The following is a 10771-nucleotide window of genomic DNA, read 5'->3' as shown; positions in this document are numbered from 1 at the left end:
CCGGTTCGAAGGCTTCTGCCAGACACAGACCGAGGCAGAGACTGGCACTGGAACTGGAGCAAAAGGATTGCCAGACGACACTCTTGGAGGACATGTGTCGATGGCAGGCGAGACCACTGGGGTGGGGTGCCCCAACCAATTGCCAAAGTGTCATGCAACGAAGAAAAACAAAACAAAACGACGCGCAGACGAAATATTTGTTAGACAGGAAACGGGAAGTGGAGTCGAAGGACGGACACTGCCATCGAACCGGCTGGAAAGATGTCAAAAATGTCTCTATTGGTCAGGTTGGCTTTTGGGTCAAGTTTAGAGCAGCCTTAAACTCCCAGCCCCCCGAGTGTGGGGCAGCGCCTTCCATTAACCAGCGGCTCGTGGAGAAGGAGCCGGAAAACTAATTTACCGGGCAAACACCAGCAAGCGACAAAAAATCCAATTAATCTGGAGATGCTCATTAGAAAAAAGAGAAGCGGCCAGAAGCGGAGGACATAAATTGCGGAGTCAAACGGCCAACCAAAGGAGGCGGATCCTGCCCCAGCCTCTGCCTCTGCTTCTAACTCTTCCTCTGCTTCTGCTCCCCCCACCCCCCTGCTCCTATCGCTTATCTTTTTAATCATAATAAGAAATGCGCCAGCGCCATCCCCCAAAAGCGCTGAACAGAGTTCAGCAGGGTTCAAGTCCCGACTCGCAACACACACACACACACACATGGAGCATTTTCCGCGCCGCGAGTCCGGGACCAACCGCTGACAACAAAAGCTGCCTCTGCCTCAGCCTCTGTGCTTGTGTTTTTTTTTTTTTTTTTTCTGTATTAACTCTTAATTTTATTAAATTTTATAAGCCTGGGACTTAACTAAAGCTAGACAGGGAGCTGTATTGAGTTGGAGAGACCGGCAAGAAGTTCCGGGTCTCTGCGGGACGGCCGCAAAGCATTGCTTTCTCATTGGTTCCTCCTAACCACTCTCGTTCCTTCGGCGCTCGCACCTACGCAGCTCCTTCATGGCGCCGGCTGTAAAGTTGCTCCAGGCCGACCACAATCTTCCACAATCTTCTCGATCAGGTTGTTCGGCGTGAGCTGCCCGCCGGCGGCTCGCCACAACTCCTCCCTAATAAGTGAGAAGCGCCCACATTGAAAAATTATGTGCTCAGCGTCTTCAGTGGCGTCGCCGCACCACGAGCAGTTCGGCGAGTTCTCGTGGCCGAACCTCCAAAGGTAATGGCTGAATCAGCCGTGTCCGCTCAGAAGCTGTGTGGAATGGAAATTGACCACACCGTGTCGCCTGCCGATCCAATATCGGACATCCGGAATCAGGCGGTGTGTCCACCGTCCTTTATCAGAGCCGTCCCAGCGGCTTTGCTATGCTCTGAGGCTTCCTTCACGGGCCTGCTTGCGCGCGTCTCTCCTTGCCGCGACGGCCCGGATGGCTTCGGCCACGGCCCTCTCCTCAAGCACCAGAAGGTCAATTGGAAGGACACCCGCCAGGACTAGGGCAGCGTCGTCGGATATGGTCCGAAAGCCGCAGCAGATCCGGAGCGCGTAGAGGCGATGAGTGGCTTTTACGCCCCTAGCGTAGCTGGCAACTTTAATTCCATCCGCCCATACGTCTGCTGCGTAGGTCATGGCTGACCGGACTACACTGGTCAGCAGAATCCTCCTCTCCTGCTTCGGGCCACGGGTGTTCAGCAGTATTCGGAACAGCGCCCGACTCTTGTTTGCCGCTTTCTCCTGGACGTAGCTTAGGTGTTCACGGAAACTGAGCCTGGTGTCGATCATCACGCCCAGATACCGAATGGCTCGTTTCGACGATAGTCTCTGGTCGCCAACTCTGATGTGAGCGGTCTCCACAGTCGAACGGGTGCTCACCAATACTGCCTCGGTTTTATGAGCGGCTATCTCTAGTCCCGCAGAGCGGAGCCAGGCTGCAATCAGCTGGATTGCGGTGTCACAATTTGCTTCGACGACGTCCAGGTGCTTGGCCACCACCGTCAGGGCGACATCATCTGCGTAGCAGGTTAGCTGACATCCGCCTGGAAGAGCTAATCTCATGACTCCATCGTAGGCAATGTTCCATAATAGGGACCCATCACTGATCCTTGGGGAACTCCTGCCGTTATGCCGTGAGTCTGCGCGCCGGCCTCCGTATTATACTCCAGCAGTCTCCCCGCGAAGTAGCTCCTTACGATTGCCTGAAGGTATTGGGGTACACCGCGCCGGTTAAGTGAGTCCAGGATGCACTCCCACTTCACCGTATTGAAGGCGTTCCTGATGTCTAGGGTGACAATCAGGCAGTATTCCTTCTTGCCGCCCTTCCATCGAGTTCCCTCCACTGCCTTGGAGGCTATGTCAACTACCCTGCCTATGGCGTCCACCGTTGACCTCCCACTCCTGAAGCCGTATTGGTTTGGTGAAAGTCCCCCAGCATCCTCGACGGCGTTGTCTAGTCTTCTACGGATTATCTGTTCCAGAGTCTTCCCCAGCGAGTCGATTAAGCAAATCGGTCGAAACGAGGAGGGATCGTCCGGCGGCTTTCCTGGCTTTGGCAAGAGCACCATGTGTTGCAACTTCCACTGCGGCGGAAATAGTCCTTCCCGCAGGCACTGCGTGAATGCCTTAGCAAACTCGTGCGGGTTGTATGCCATCGCCAGTTTTACCGCACGGTTGGGGATTCCATCAGGGCCTGGAGCCTTCTTGGCCTTTAAGCTTTGGGCCAGGGCGACGATTTCGTCCTCCGTGACCGGTTCGACCGAGTATGCAGACTCGGGTGCGACGGCACTGCTGGCAAGACCGTGAGCCCCGGATGGGAACAATGCCTCAACAATCGTCCGCAACTGGTCTGGGTCAGACGGCGACCCCGCGTTCCTGCCATGAATTCGCTTCATTACCGTCTTGTAGGCACGTCCCCACGGATCCTTCTCGGCTGAGTCGCAAAGCTGCAGGAAGCACTCCCTCTTGCTCTCCTTGATGGCGTTCTTAAGGGCTTTTCTAGCTCCGCAGTACTCCGCCTGTAGCCTTGGCCAGCTAGTGCCACTCCTTCTGCGAGCCCGTTGATATCGCCTTCTAGCTGACAGGCAAGTGCGTCTGGCCTCCTAAATCTCGTCATTCCACCAATAGGTCGGCGATTGCTTACCCTTGAATGGCCTCTTGCGACTCATACTGGCATCGGATGCGAGCAGTAGGGACTCCAGAAGCTGGTTGACCATCTGTTGAGCTGAGCCTCCGACCTCCATATTCCTCAGCGCCTCCAAGAACCTTGGAATCCGCATTGATTCGAGATTGTAGGCTGCTCTCCGGCTTGTCTGCGTTGCCCTGGTCAGTCTGCAACCACCTTCTCCGCCTATCGAGAACACCACTGCCTCGTGGTCGCTGGCCGTATAGTGGTTCCCCAGGCGCCAGGTGCTTGTGTGTACGCGAGTATCTGTATGTGGCGGCCGCAATCGTAGTGCACTAATTCACATTTGATGTTCGTCGAATGCGTTTGGTCAATGAGGTTAAGTTACATGACGATGGAGCAGCAGCAACAGGAGATGGCAATGAAGGCGGAGCAGCAGCAGCAGCAGGAGTTCAGCATCTATTGATGACGCTGATGAGGCTGGCAGCCGCAGAGTCGCGCCTGGCAAGGCACAGCCTAGGCGCTGGCTTGAGGTTCAGGTCTAGCTCTTTTACCAGTTTTCGGCCTGCTGCAAGCTGCAACTCTGCCATGGCATGCTAATCGATGATGTTGCCAAATACCTTTCCCCCTTGCTGCTTACCTTTTCTTAGCTGTAATTACACTGCGACCAGCGACCAGTTCAGCGGGGATGACGTATGGGGATTATGCCAATTTTCTTTGATTTAAGTAGAGCCATTTTTTTTAATGATTTCTGACAGCTTTAATTAATCCTTATCTCTATTTTAGTTTACGGTTTTACTTTATAATTATTCTTGGAATAAAAAAATTATTTTGTTAGTATTTTCCCCTACTAAAACTAGGATTTGATATAAATAATGTGAATTTAATTTATAATAATGAAAATCTTGGCCCATCTTTTGAGTATTAATTTGTTTTATTACATTAGAAATTATATTTAAAGCACTTCTTGGTATTTTCTTGGCTTCACATATATTTTAAATATATATTTTGGACTTTAAGGATACAAATCTTGACTAATCTTTTCAGTTTTAATTGATTTTGCAACATCATTTGGGAGGACCCACACACACTTCTCTGCACTTGAGGCATCAATCATCCTCAGCATCGGTTTTAAATACGTTCCTGAAGCCATCGACTAAACTAGAACTTTTGACACATTTTAGGAGCGTTCCAGGGCATGCCGCACCACGCCGCACCACGCCACATCCACATGTCGCATCACTCATGCCCCAGTTGGCAATTGAGTGAAAATAGTACCCACTGCCACGCCACCCAAGCAATTAGTGGAGTCTCCCGCCCACACACGATCTATCCCACTGGGCAGGTTGCATTCCACCGTCCCCCCAATCCTTCTTAGGAAACCGGATTCCGCTCTCTCTCTCAAAAGTATTCACCCACTCCGCTCCACTCCCCCTCCGCCACTGGCCATCGAACTGTGTCTCCATTTCTTCTCCGCCTCCTTCCTCTTAAGTTGATTTTGCTTTCTTTGTGCTCACGTTTTGCTTAACTCAACTGGAAAAGCTCTCTTTCTGCCGCTCTCCTCTCCTCACCTCTCCTCCCTTCTGTGCGCTTCGCCCCACGCACTGCTTGAGCAGACCGACCTGCTTTCTTTGCTCTTACGCCTTGGCTTGCTCGATTCGGAAAGCTCTCTTCTGCTCTTTTGCCCCGCTTGGGGTAATTTTGTTGCTCTCGTCTCACTCGGACTCGGACTCGGAACGGTCAGCACTCTCGTTCGTTGAGTTTTGTTTTCCCCTTTTTTGTTTGGTTCCTGCTTCTCCTGCCCACTCGTCGGTGACGTCACGGTCGCTGCTCCAGTTCTTGCGGCATTCCTTGGCTCGTCGAAGCCGTTTGGGGGGCCCGCAGATGCAGATGGTGACACGTCTCCATCAGTTTGCGTCCGGTCTGCGCTGAGGCATGTGGTCCAGCCACCAGCATGGAGCGGGGGCAGGGAAGCCTGACTCTGGTAAACGTGGCAAAGGGTTACCTTAATAAACGAGTAGTCCGATATCTGTTTGGGCCACTCAATGGGCATATGTGTTCCCCTTTGGTCCACTTGGGTCGATTTGTTATTCCGATAAGACAAGAAAGGGAGTGGAAACAAGAGTAAGGGGTGGATCATATAGGTTATTTAATCATATATTAGCCATAGGTGGTCAACGAGGTCCAAGCTTCACCAATCTATAGAAATAAATACACCTCCAAATTAAAAGTGCCTATTTTTAGGTGAAAATCCAGTTCCCCGAAAAGGTCATGCCCATATAATTGATATTAACATACACAAATTTCCATACAATTTCGGGTAACTCTTGCAATGCTCCACCACACTTAAGAAGAGATCATAGCCCCCCTTTCTAGAGAAGAAAGGGCACACAACGGAAATGCTAAATTTTCATATTATTATACGGACAAACGAATTGATCGATAGCGATCGATCGGTCGATCGGGCGGTCGGTTCGCTGTGGCTCTAACTGTTTCGACAGAAGCAGCAAATTAACATAATTGAAAGAGGCTCAGAAGAAGTTGGGGACAGCGAGAGAACCAGTTGGTCGTTGGCCTACTCGTTTTGCCTGGGTAATAGAATTACAAATTAAACGCGCACAAATTATACCAGACCACGGATATCAAATATACTCGTATCCAAACCAAGACAGACCAGACCAGACCCCCGAGGCAGTCCCCATTTCCGACTTTTGCGTAATGCAAAATTAGACTACATTTTGAATGATTGGGGATTGGACTGGGATTGGGGATTTGCAAACCAAATGCGATTGTGACGCAGGAAATGGTCCAACTAATCCACAGACGGTCCGCAGTTCGCGTCCCAAACAACTAGCGAAAAATTGTGTAAAGCTCTGCAAAATAATAAAAACAATTTGCAACACATTCAATATATGGAACGCTCTTTTTTGCATCCACATTGTACGTACATTATGGGGCGATTGCCATTTGCCATTTTCATAACGAAATGTTTTAATTTCCTGTGCCGAATGACATTTTAATGAAGGACTTGGCCAAAAAAAAAAAACACAACAAAAAATAATCGAAGCAATGGCACACCCGAACGAAGTTGTGTTTTGTGTCGGGGTTTAATTTTCCATGCGTTTTTAATGCGTTCCATCCACGGGCCAGAGCACTCTCGGTGTCCTGGTCCAGGTCCCTGTCTGGAGAGCACACGCACTCCCAACGGAAGTTAATTAATAAAATATTAAAATTAATTTATTATCATTTAAGTTAATTACAAGGTGACAAGGAATGGGCGCGACAGCAGGATATGCGACGAATTTACAATTTTCTTTTCATAATGAATAACCAGAAGGGTAAACCCCCGATGCGGGGGGTGTACGTAATTATTTGTGTTTCCTGATTTCCAGAACGCCCTAGTTATTCGAGTAGAGCAAGGGAAGCACTGGTGTTCTCTTCTTTCCCCTCTCTTCGGTTAGTATTCGGTTATTTCTTCCCACGGCCACCCCTCATCATTTATACAATTCCAACTACAATTGCCGAGGACTTTCCACATAAACATAACTATAATTGTGGCAGAGTTCCCATGGATCATCGGCAATCTTCGTGCCAAGCGCCTGTAAACACCGGAAACATAAGAATGTGATAATTATAGAAAGTTAAGAGCTGCCACTACTTAGTGCGAGACCACTAGCCGCTGAGAGACCGGGGCTAATTGTTTGGTAATTGGCTGGCCGACGATTCATTAAAGCAGTCCATTAAATTTGTAAAAATTAAGCGAATATCATGTTGCATGCGGCTTTCCGTCCTGTGCCCCTTCCTGTTATCTGCAGCAGGCTTTTCAATTAGTTTTGCAGCTTGTGTGTCATGCGCTAATTTTCCAATAAATTAAATTCACAAGGAAATCTAAACAAAGGCATTTTCGTGAAGCTGCGCCAAAATGCAAATTTTTGGGGCCAAAGACTGACAGCGCCGTTACCCGTTACCCGTTACCCGCAATGCCCTTTTGGCCAGGCTTTGTGTGTAAATTAATTTGGTTGTTGTTCGTCCTCGACTTCTTCATCGTCGTCGTGGTCCTGGTCCTGGCTGCACTGCGGCTGAAGAGGGCACAGCACAGCACGGTATGGCATGGGGCTGGGGCTTCCAGGCACATAATTGCATTTATTATTGAGCAAAATTAGTAAGTTATTGTGGCTCTGACAAAAGGCAACCACATATATGACGACATATCCTCAACGTCGTCGTCGTCGTCGTTGTTGGGCTTGCGGCAAGGGCCAGGCCTGTGCTGCCTGCTGCCTCACCCATTCATATGTATAATCAATATATTATGGCTTTTACTTTGCCATTTGACTTTGTGCCGTCAATGTCATTGAGAGATTTCATTGAGGCCAAAATAAGCAGGGGAAATATTCGAATTTTTAAACTGAATTTTAGGGCAGGCTCTAGATTAAAGTTTAAGCTAAACTGCTTCTTAATTATTTTCGAGCTAATATTCCAGGTGCATCCTACTGCAATTTCAAGAATTTCAAGCGTCTTTTGAAATAATAAAGAGAATAATTCATAATGGAAATTGCACCCATTTTTATTCGCAATGTAAATCAGTTAATGCCGTAGACAAAACTACTCAACAATTTTGTACCATTATCCTTGCCGAAGAATAACATAACTTTTCCCTCCATCCTCCGTCCTCTCGTCTCTAGCAGCCCCATCGGTAGCCCCTCGGCCGGCGAGCCAATCAACTAGTTCCATTGTTCCAAGTGTTCCATGATGATGATATTCTAATTGAAATACGTAAAATGAAATTATGAATATGCAAAGTAAGCAAATGGATGACAGTGCTAAGCAACTGGGGTTTGTATAGGTAGAGGGTGTGGAATGGTATGGTATGGGGATTGGGAGGATTACCATGCTCGTGGTAAATGCTCGTCCTCTTGCTGGCCATAATGGAAACTAAAAATCAGAAATGTGTATTCTATTTTTGCCCTGAAAGTGCGTGAGGGGGGGAGGCGAGACTTTTGGAAAACACCAAAACTTTTGCATAATTCGCTTATGCTTAAAACCATTCAAGTTGTAGTTTTTCCTTGTGGTAAATTATTTTTGTGTGTGCCAGAGTTAAGGAACATTTTTAATTAAAATTATTATAATCGAAATTGTGGATCTAGGGCCACTGCAAGAACATCTAAAGAGCTTATCCGGTTGTGGATTATTCATCGGGGCGATGAGTACTCTTCTGTGCGAGAATTCGAGTACCTGTACAAGTATATAGTAGTTGTCTTTTATGTACATATAAGAATGTTGTGTAATAATCGAATTTACAGCAGCTGCAGTGCTTCCTTCCTCGAGCTCGTAAGGGGATAAATTGCATAGCATTGCATCGCATCCCATCCTTTCAGCCGCCTTGGAGAATGCTGCCAAATTATCCGTTGTGTGGGTGTACATACATACATACATACATACATACATACATACATACATACGAGTGGATGGCTTTTGAGTATTTTTGAGAATAAACCGTGAATTTTTCGAGCGGTTTTTTGGCGGACGCGCCAAACAGCTGTTCTGCAAGACACACACAAATCGCGAAAGATACCTGGAAAAAATACCCGAAATTAGCTCAAGCTCTTGCTGACACCGCGTGCTCACCTGGGAGGATCGAGTCTCACCCCGACTGGCTTCTGATCCGAGCTGCGCGTTGCACTTCCACGGTCACCCAAAGGGGGCAGGGGCGCTGGGGCCCACCGTGAGTGCTTTGGTCGGCGCTTTTTCACTCAACACTTGGAGATTCCCACCTTTTTTCATTCTTTCTTTCCTTTGGGCCGGTTCTACCGTTCTCCACTCCAGGCCTCGCAGCTGATCGACTGGGGTACCAGGGCTGGATAGTGCAGGCCATTAACCAGCCGATCGACTGCAGTGTGGTGAAGGGACACTAGGTGCCAAAGCATCCAGCCCTCGACAGAGACCGCTGCGCCCACAGCAGCTAGCTTCTGTCAGCGACCGCACCTGAGGGAAGGTACTGCCTAACTCCTAGGCGGGATCACTTGCAAACCGCACACACACCTACGCATAAGTTCCATCCCAAATTCACACGCGTGGAGGAATCCCGTGGCCGGGGCGCGGACCCTGGAGGCCCTGAGAGATGTTCCCCCGAATCCTGCTTCGCCGGTGGCACACTTGGCCGACGAAGCAAAATTCGCTACAAGCCAAGGAGCAATGGCTTTCCAAAAAGCCTCAAAGGTGGCCCGAACACCGCCACAAGCAGCTTTAGCACCGCCAATGAAGCAGAGCTCGTTGCACAGCTTTGCCAGTGGGGCCACGCAGGACGGCTGCAAGGGCACTGATACTCTGAAGAGGCCGAGAGACCCCCCTACACCATCGAGTAGCGGGAGAAACCCCCCCGACATCGTCAAACTGGTGAAGGCAGCACCAACGCTCCAGAACCTCAAAAACAAGGTTCAGGGCATCAGGAAGACAGCCTCGGGCGAGCTGCTTCTAAGGATGCAACAATCCTCAGACCCCGCCCCCCAGGAGCTACAGATGGCCATCCAGGCAGCGCTTGGGGACAAGGCAGCCGTGAAGGCCATGCAGGAGACAGTCGCGGTTGAGGTACTCAACATAGACGAGCTCACGACAGGCGATAAGGTATGTGAGGCCTTAGCTGCAGCGATCGACGGCGACTTAACACAAGGAGCAGTGCCGTACATGCGGAAAGCATATGGCGCAACGCAGGTAGCTACGCTGAACCTTCAGCCCGCACTCGCAAAGAAGCTCCTGGAGCTCGGAAAAGTTCGAATCGGCTGGGTTGTCTGCCGCGTGCGGCAACGGATTGCGCCAACCCGCTGCTTCAAGTGCATGGCCTATGGACACACTGCAGCCAGGTGCAGATCCAAGCGGCCTGTGTTAAGCAATGCATGCTACAAATGTGGTGGGGAGGGGCACAAGCACAACCAGTGCAACAACCCGCCAATGTGCATACTATGCCCTGGCAAGCCAGGAGACGTCCGCTCAGCAGCCCACTCGGCCCTCAGCCGCAGCTGCCCTGAGTATAAGAAGGCACTAGCAAAACTGGTTGATGGTTAAGCTCCTGCAGCTCAACCTAAACCACTGCCGAGCTGCTCAGGATCTGTTGGCGCAAACAGTCCTGGAGCAGAAGATCGACATAGCGCCACTCAGCGAGCCGTACGGCAAAAAACACGAAGGAGTCTGGCAGCAAAGCTCAGACGGAGGAGCAGCAATCTGGAGCTGTGGCCCACAACCAGGCCAGCTTACCCACAGAGCATCCAGAGTGGGATATGTGAGAGCTAAGCACAGCGGGACTTTTGTCTACAGCTGCTACATAGCACCAAGGTTCACGCAGCAGGAGTATGAGGCGATCATCAGCAACATCGCTAACGACGCACGAGGCAAATCGCCGGTTTTGATAGCGGGCGACTTTAACGCCTGGGCCACGACTTGGGGCAGCGCCAAGAACACACCCCGTGGGACATCGCTCCTGGACGAGTTTGCAAGCCTGAACGTCTGTCTCCTCAACACAGGAACCACACCAACGTTCAGCAAAGCAGGGCGGGAGTCTATTATAGACCTCACCTTTGCAAGCCCAGAGCTCGCACGCCACGCGAAGTGGCAAGTGCTGAGTGCCTACACCCATAGCGACCACTTAGCTGTAATGACGGAAACCTTTGCAC

The 10771-nt window shown here is 50.0% G+C and overlaps 1 long non-coding RNA gene across 2 annotated transcripts; it reads right to left on the bottom strand.

Moving 5' to 3' along the window:
• Window positions 1–7646: 7646 nt before the first annotated feature.
• Window positions 7647–8970, bottom strand: LOC117190831. Of its 2 annotated transcripts, XR_004473860.1 has the most exons (3): window positions 8733–8970; window positions 8340–8679; window positions 7647–7867 (listed from the first exon to the last, which is right to left on the bottom strand). It is a non-coding gene; the product is annotated as an uncharacterized LOC117190831 (long non-coding RNA). The 2 variants fall into 2 exon arrangements; XR_004473859.1 differs by having other exon boundaries at window positions 7647–8679.
• Window positions 8971–10771: the final 1801 nt, after the last annotated feature.

This window comes from Drosophila miranda (assembly GCF_003369915.1).
Source record: "Drosophila miranda strain MSH22 chromosome Y unlocalized genomic scaffold, D.miranda_PacBio2.1 Contig_Y1_pilon, whole genome shotgun sequence".
NCBI classification, from domain to species: Eukaryota; Metazoa; Arthropoda; class Insecta; order Diptera; family Drosophilidae; genus Drosophila; species Drosophila miranda.
This window is presented reverse-complemented; position numbering and strand designations above follow the sequence as displayed.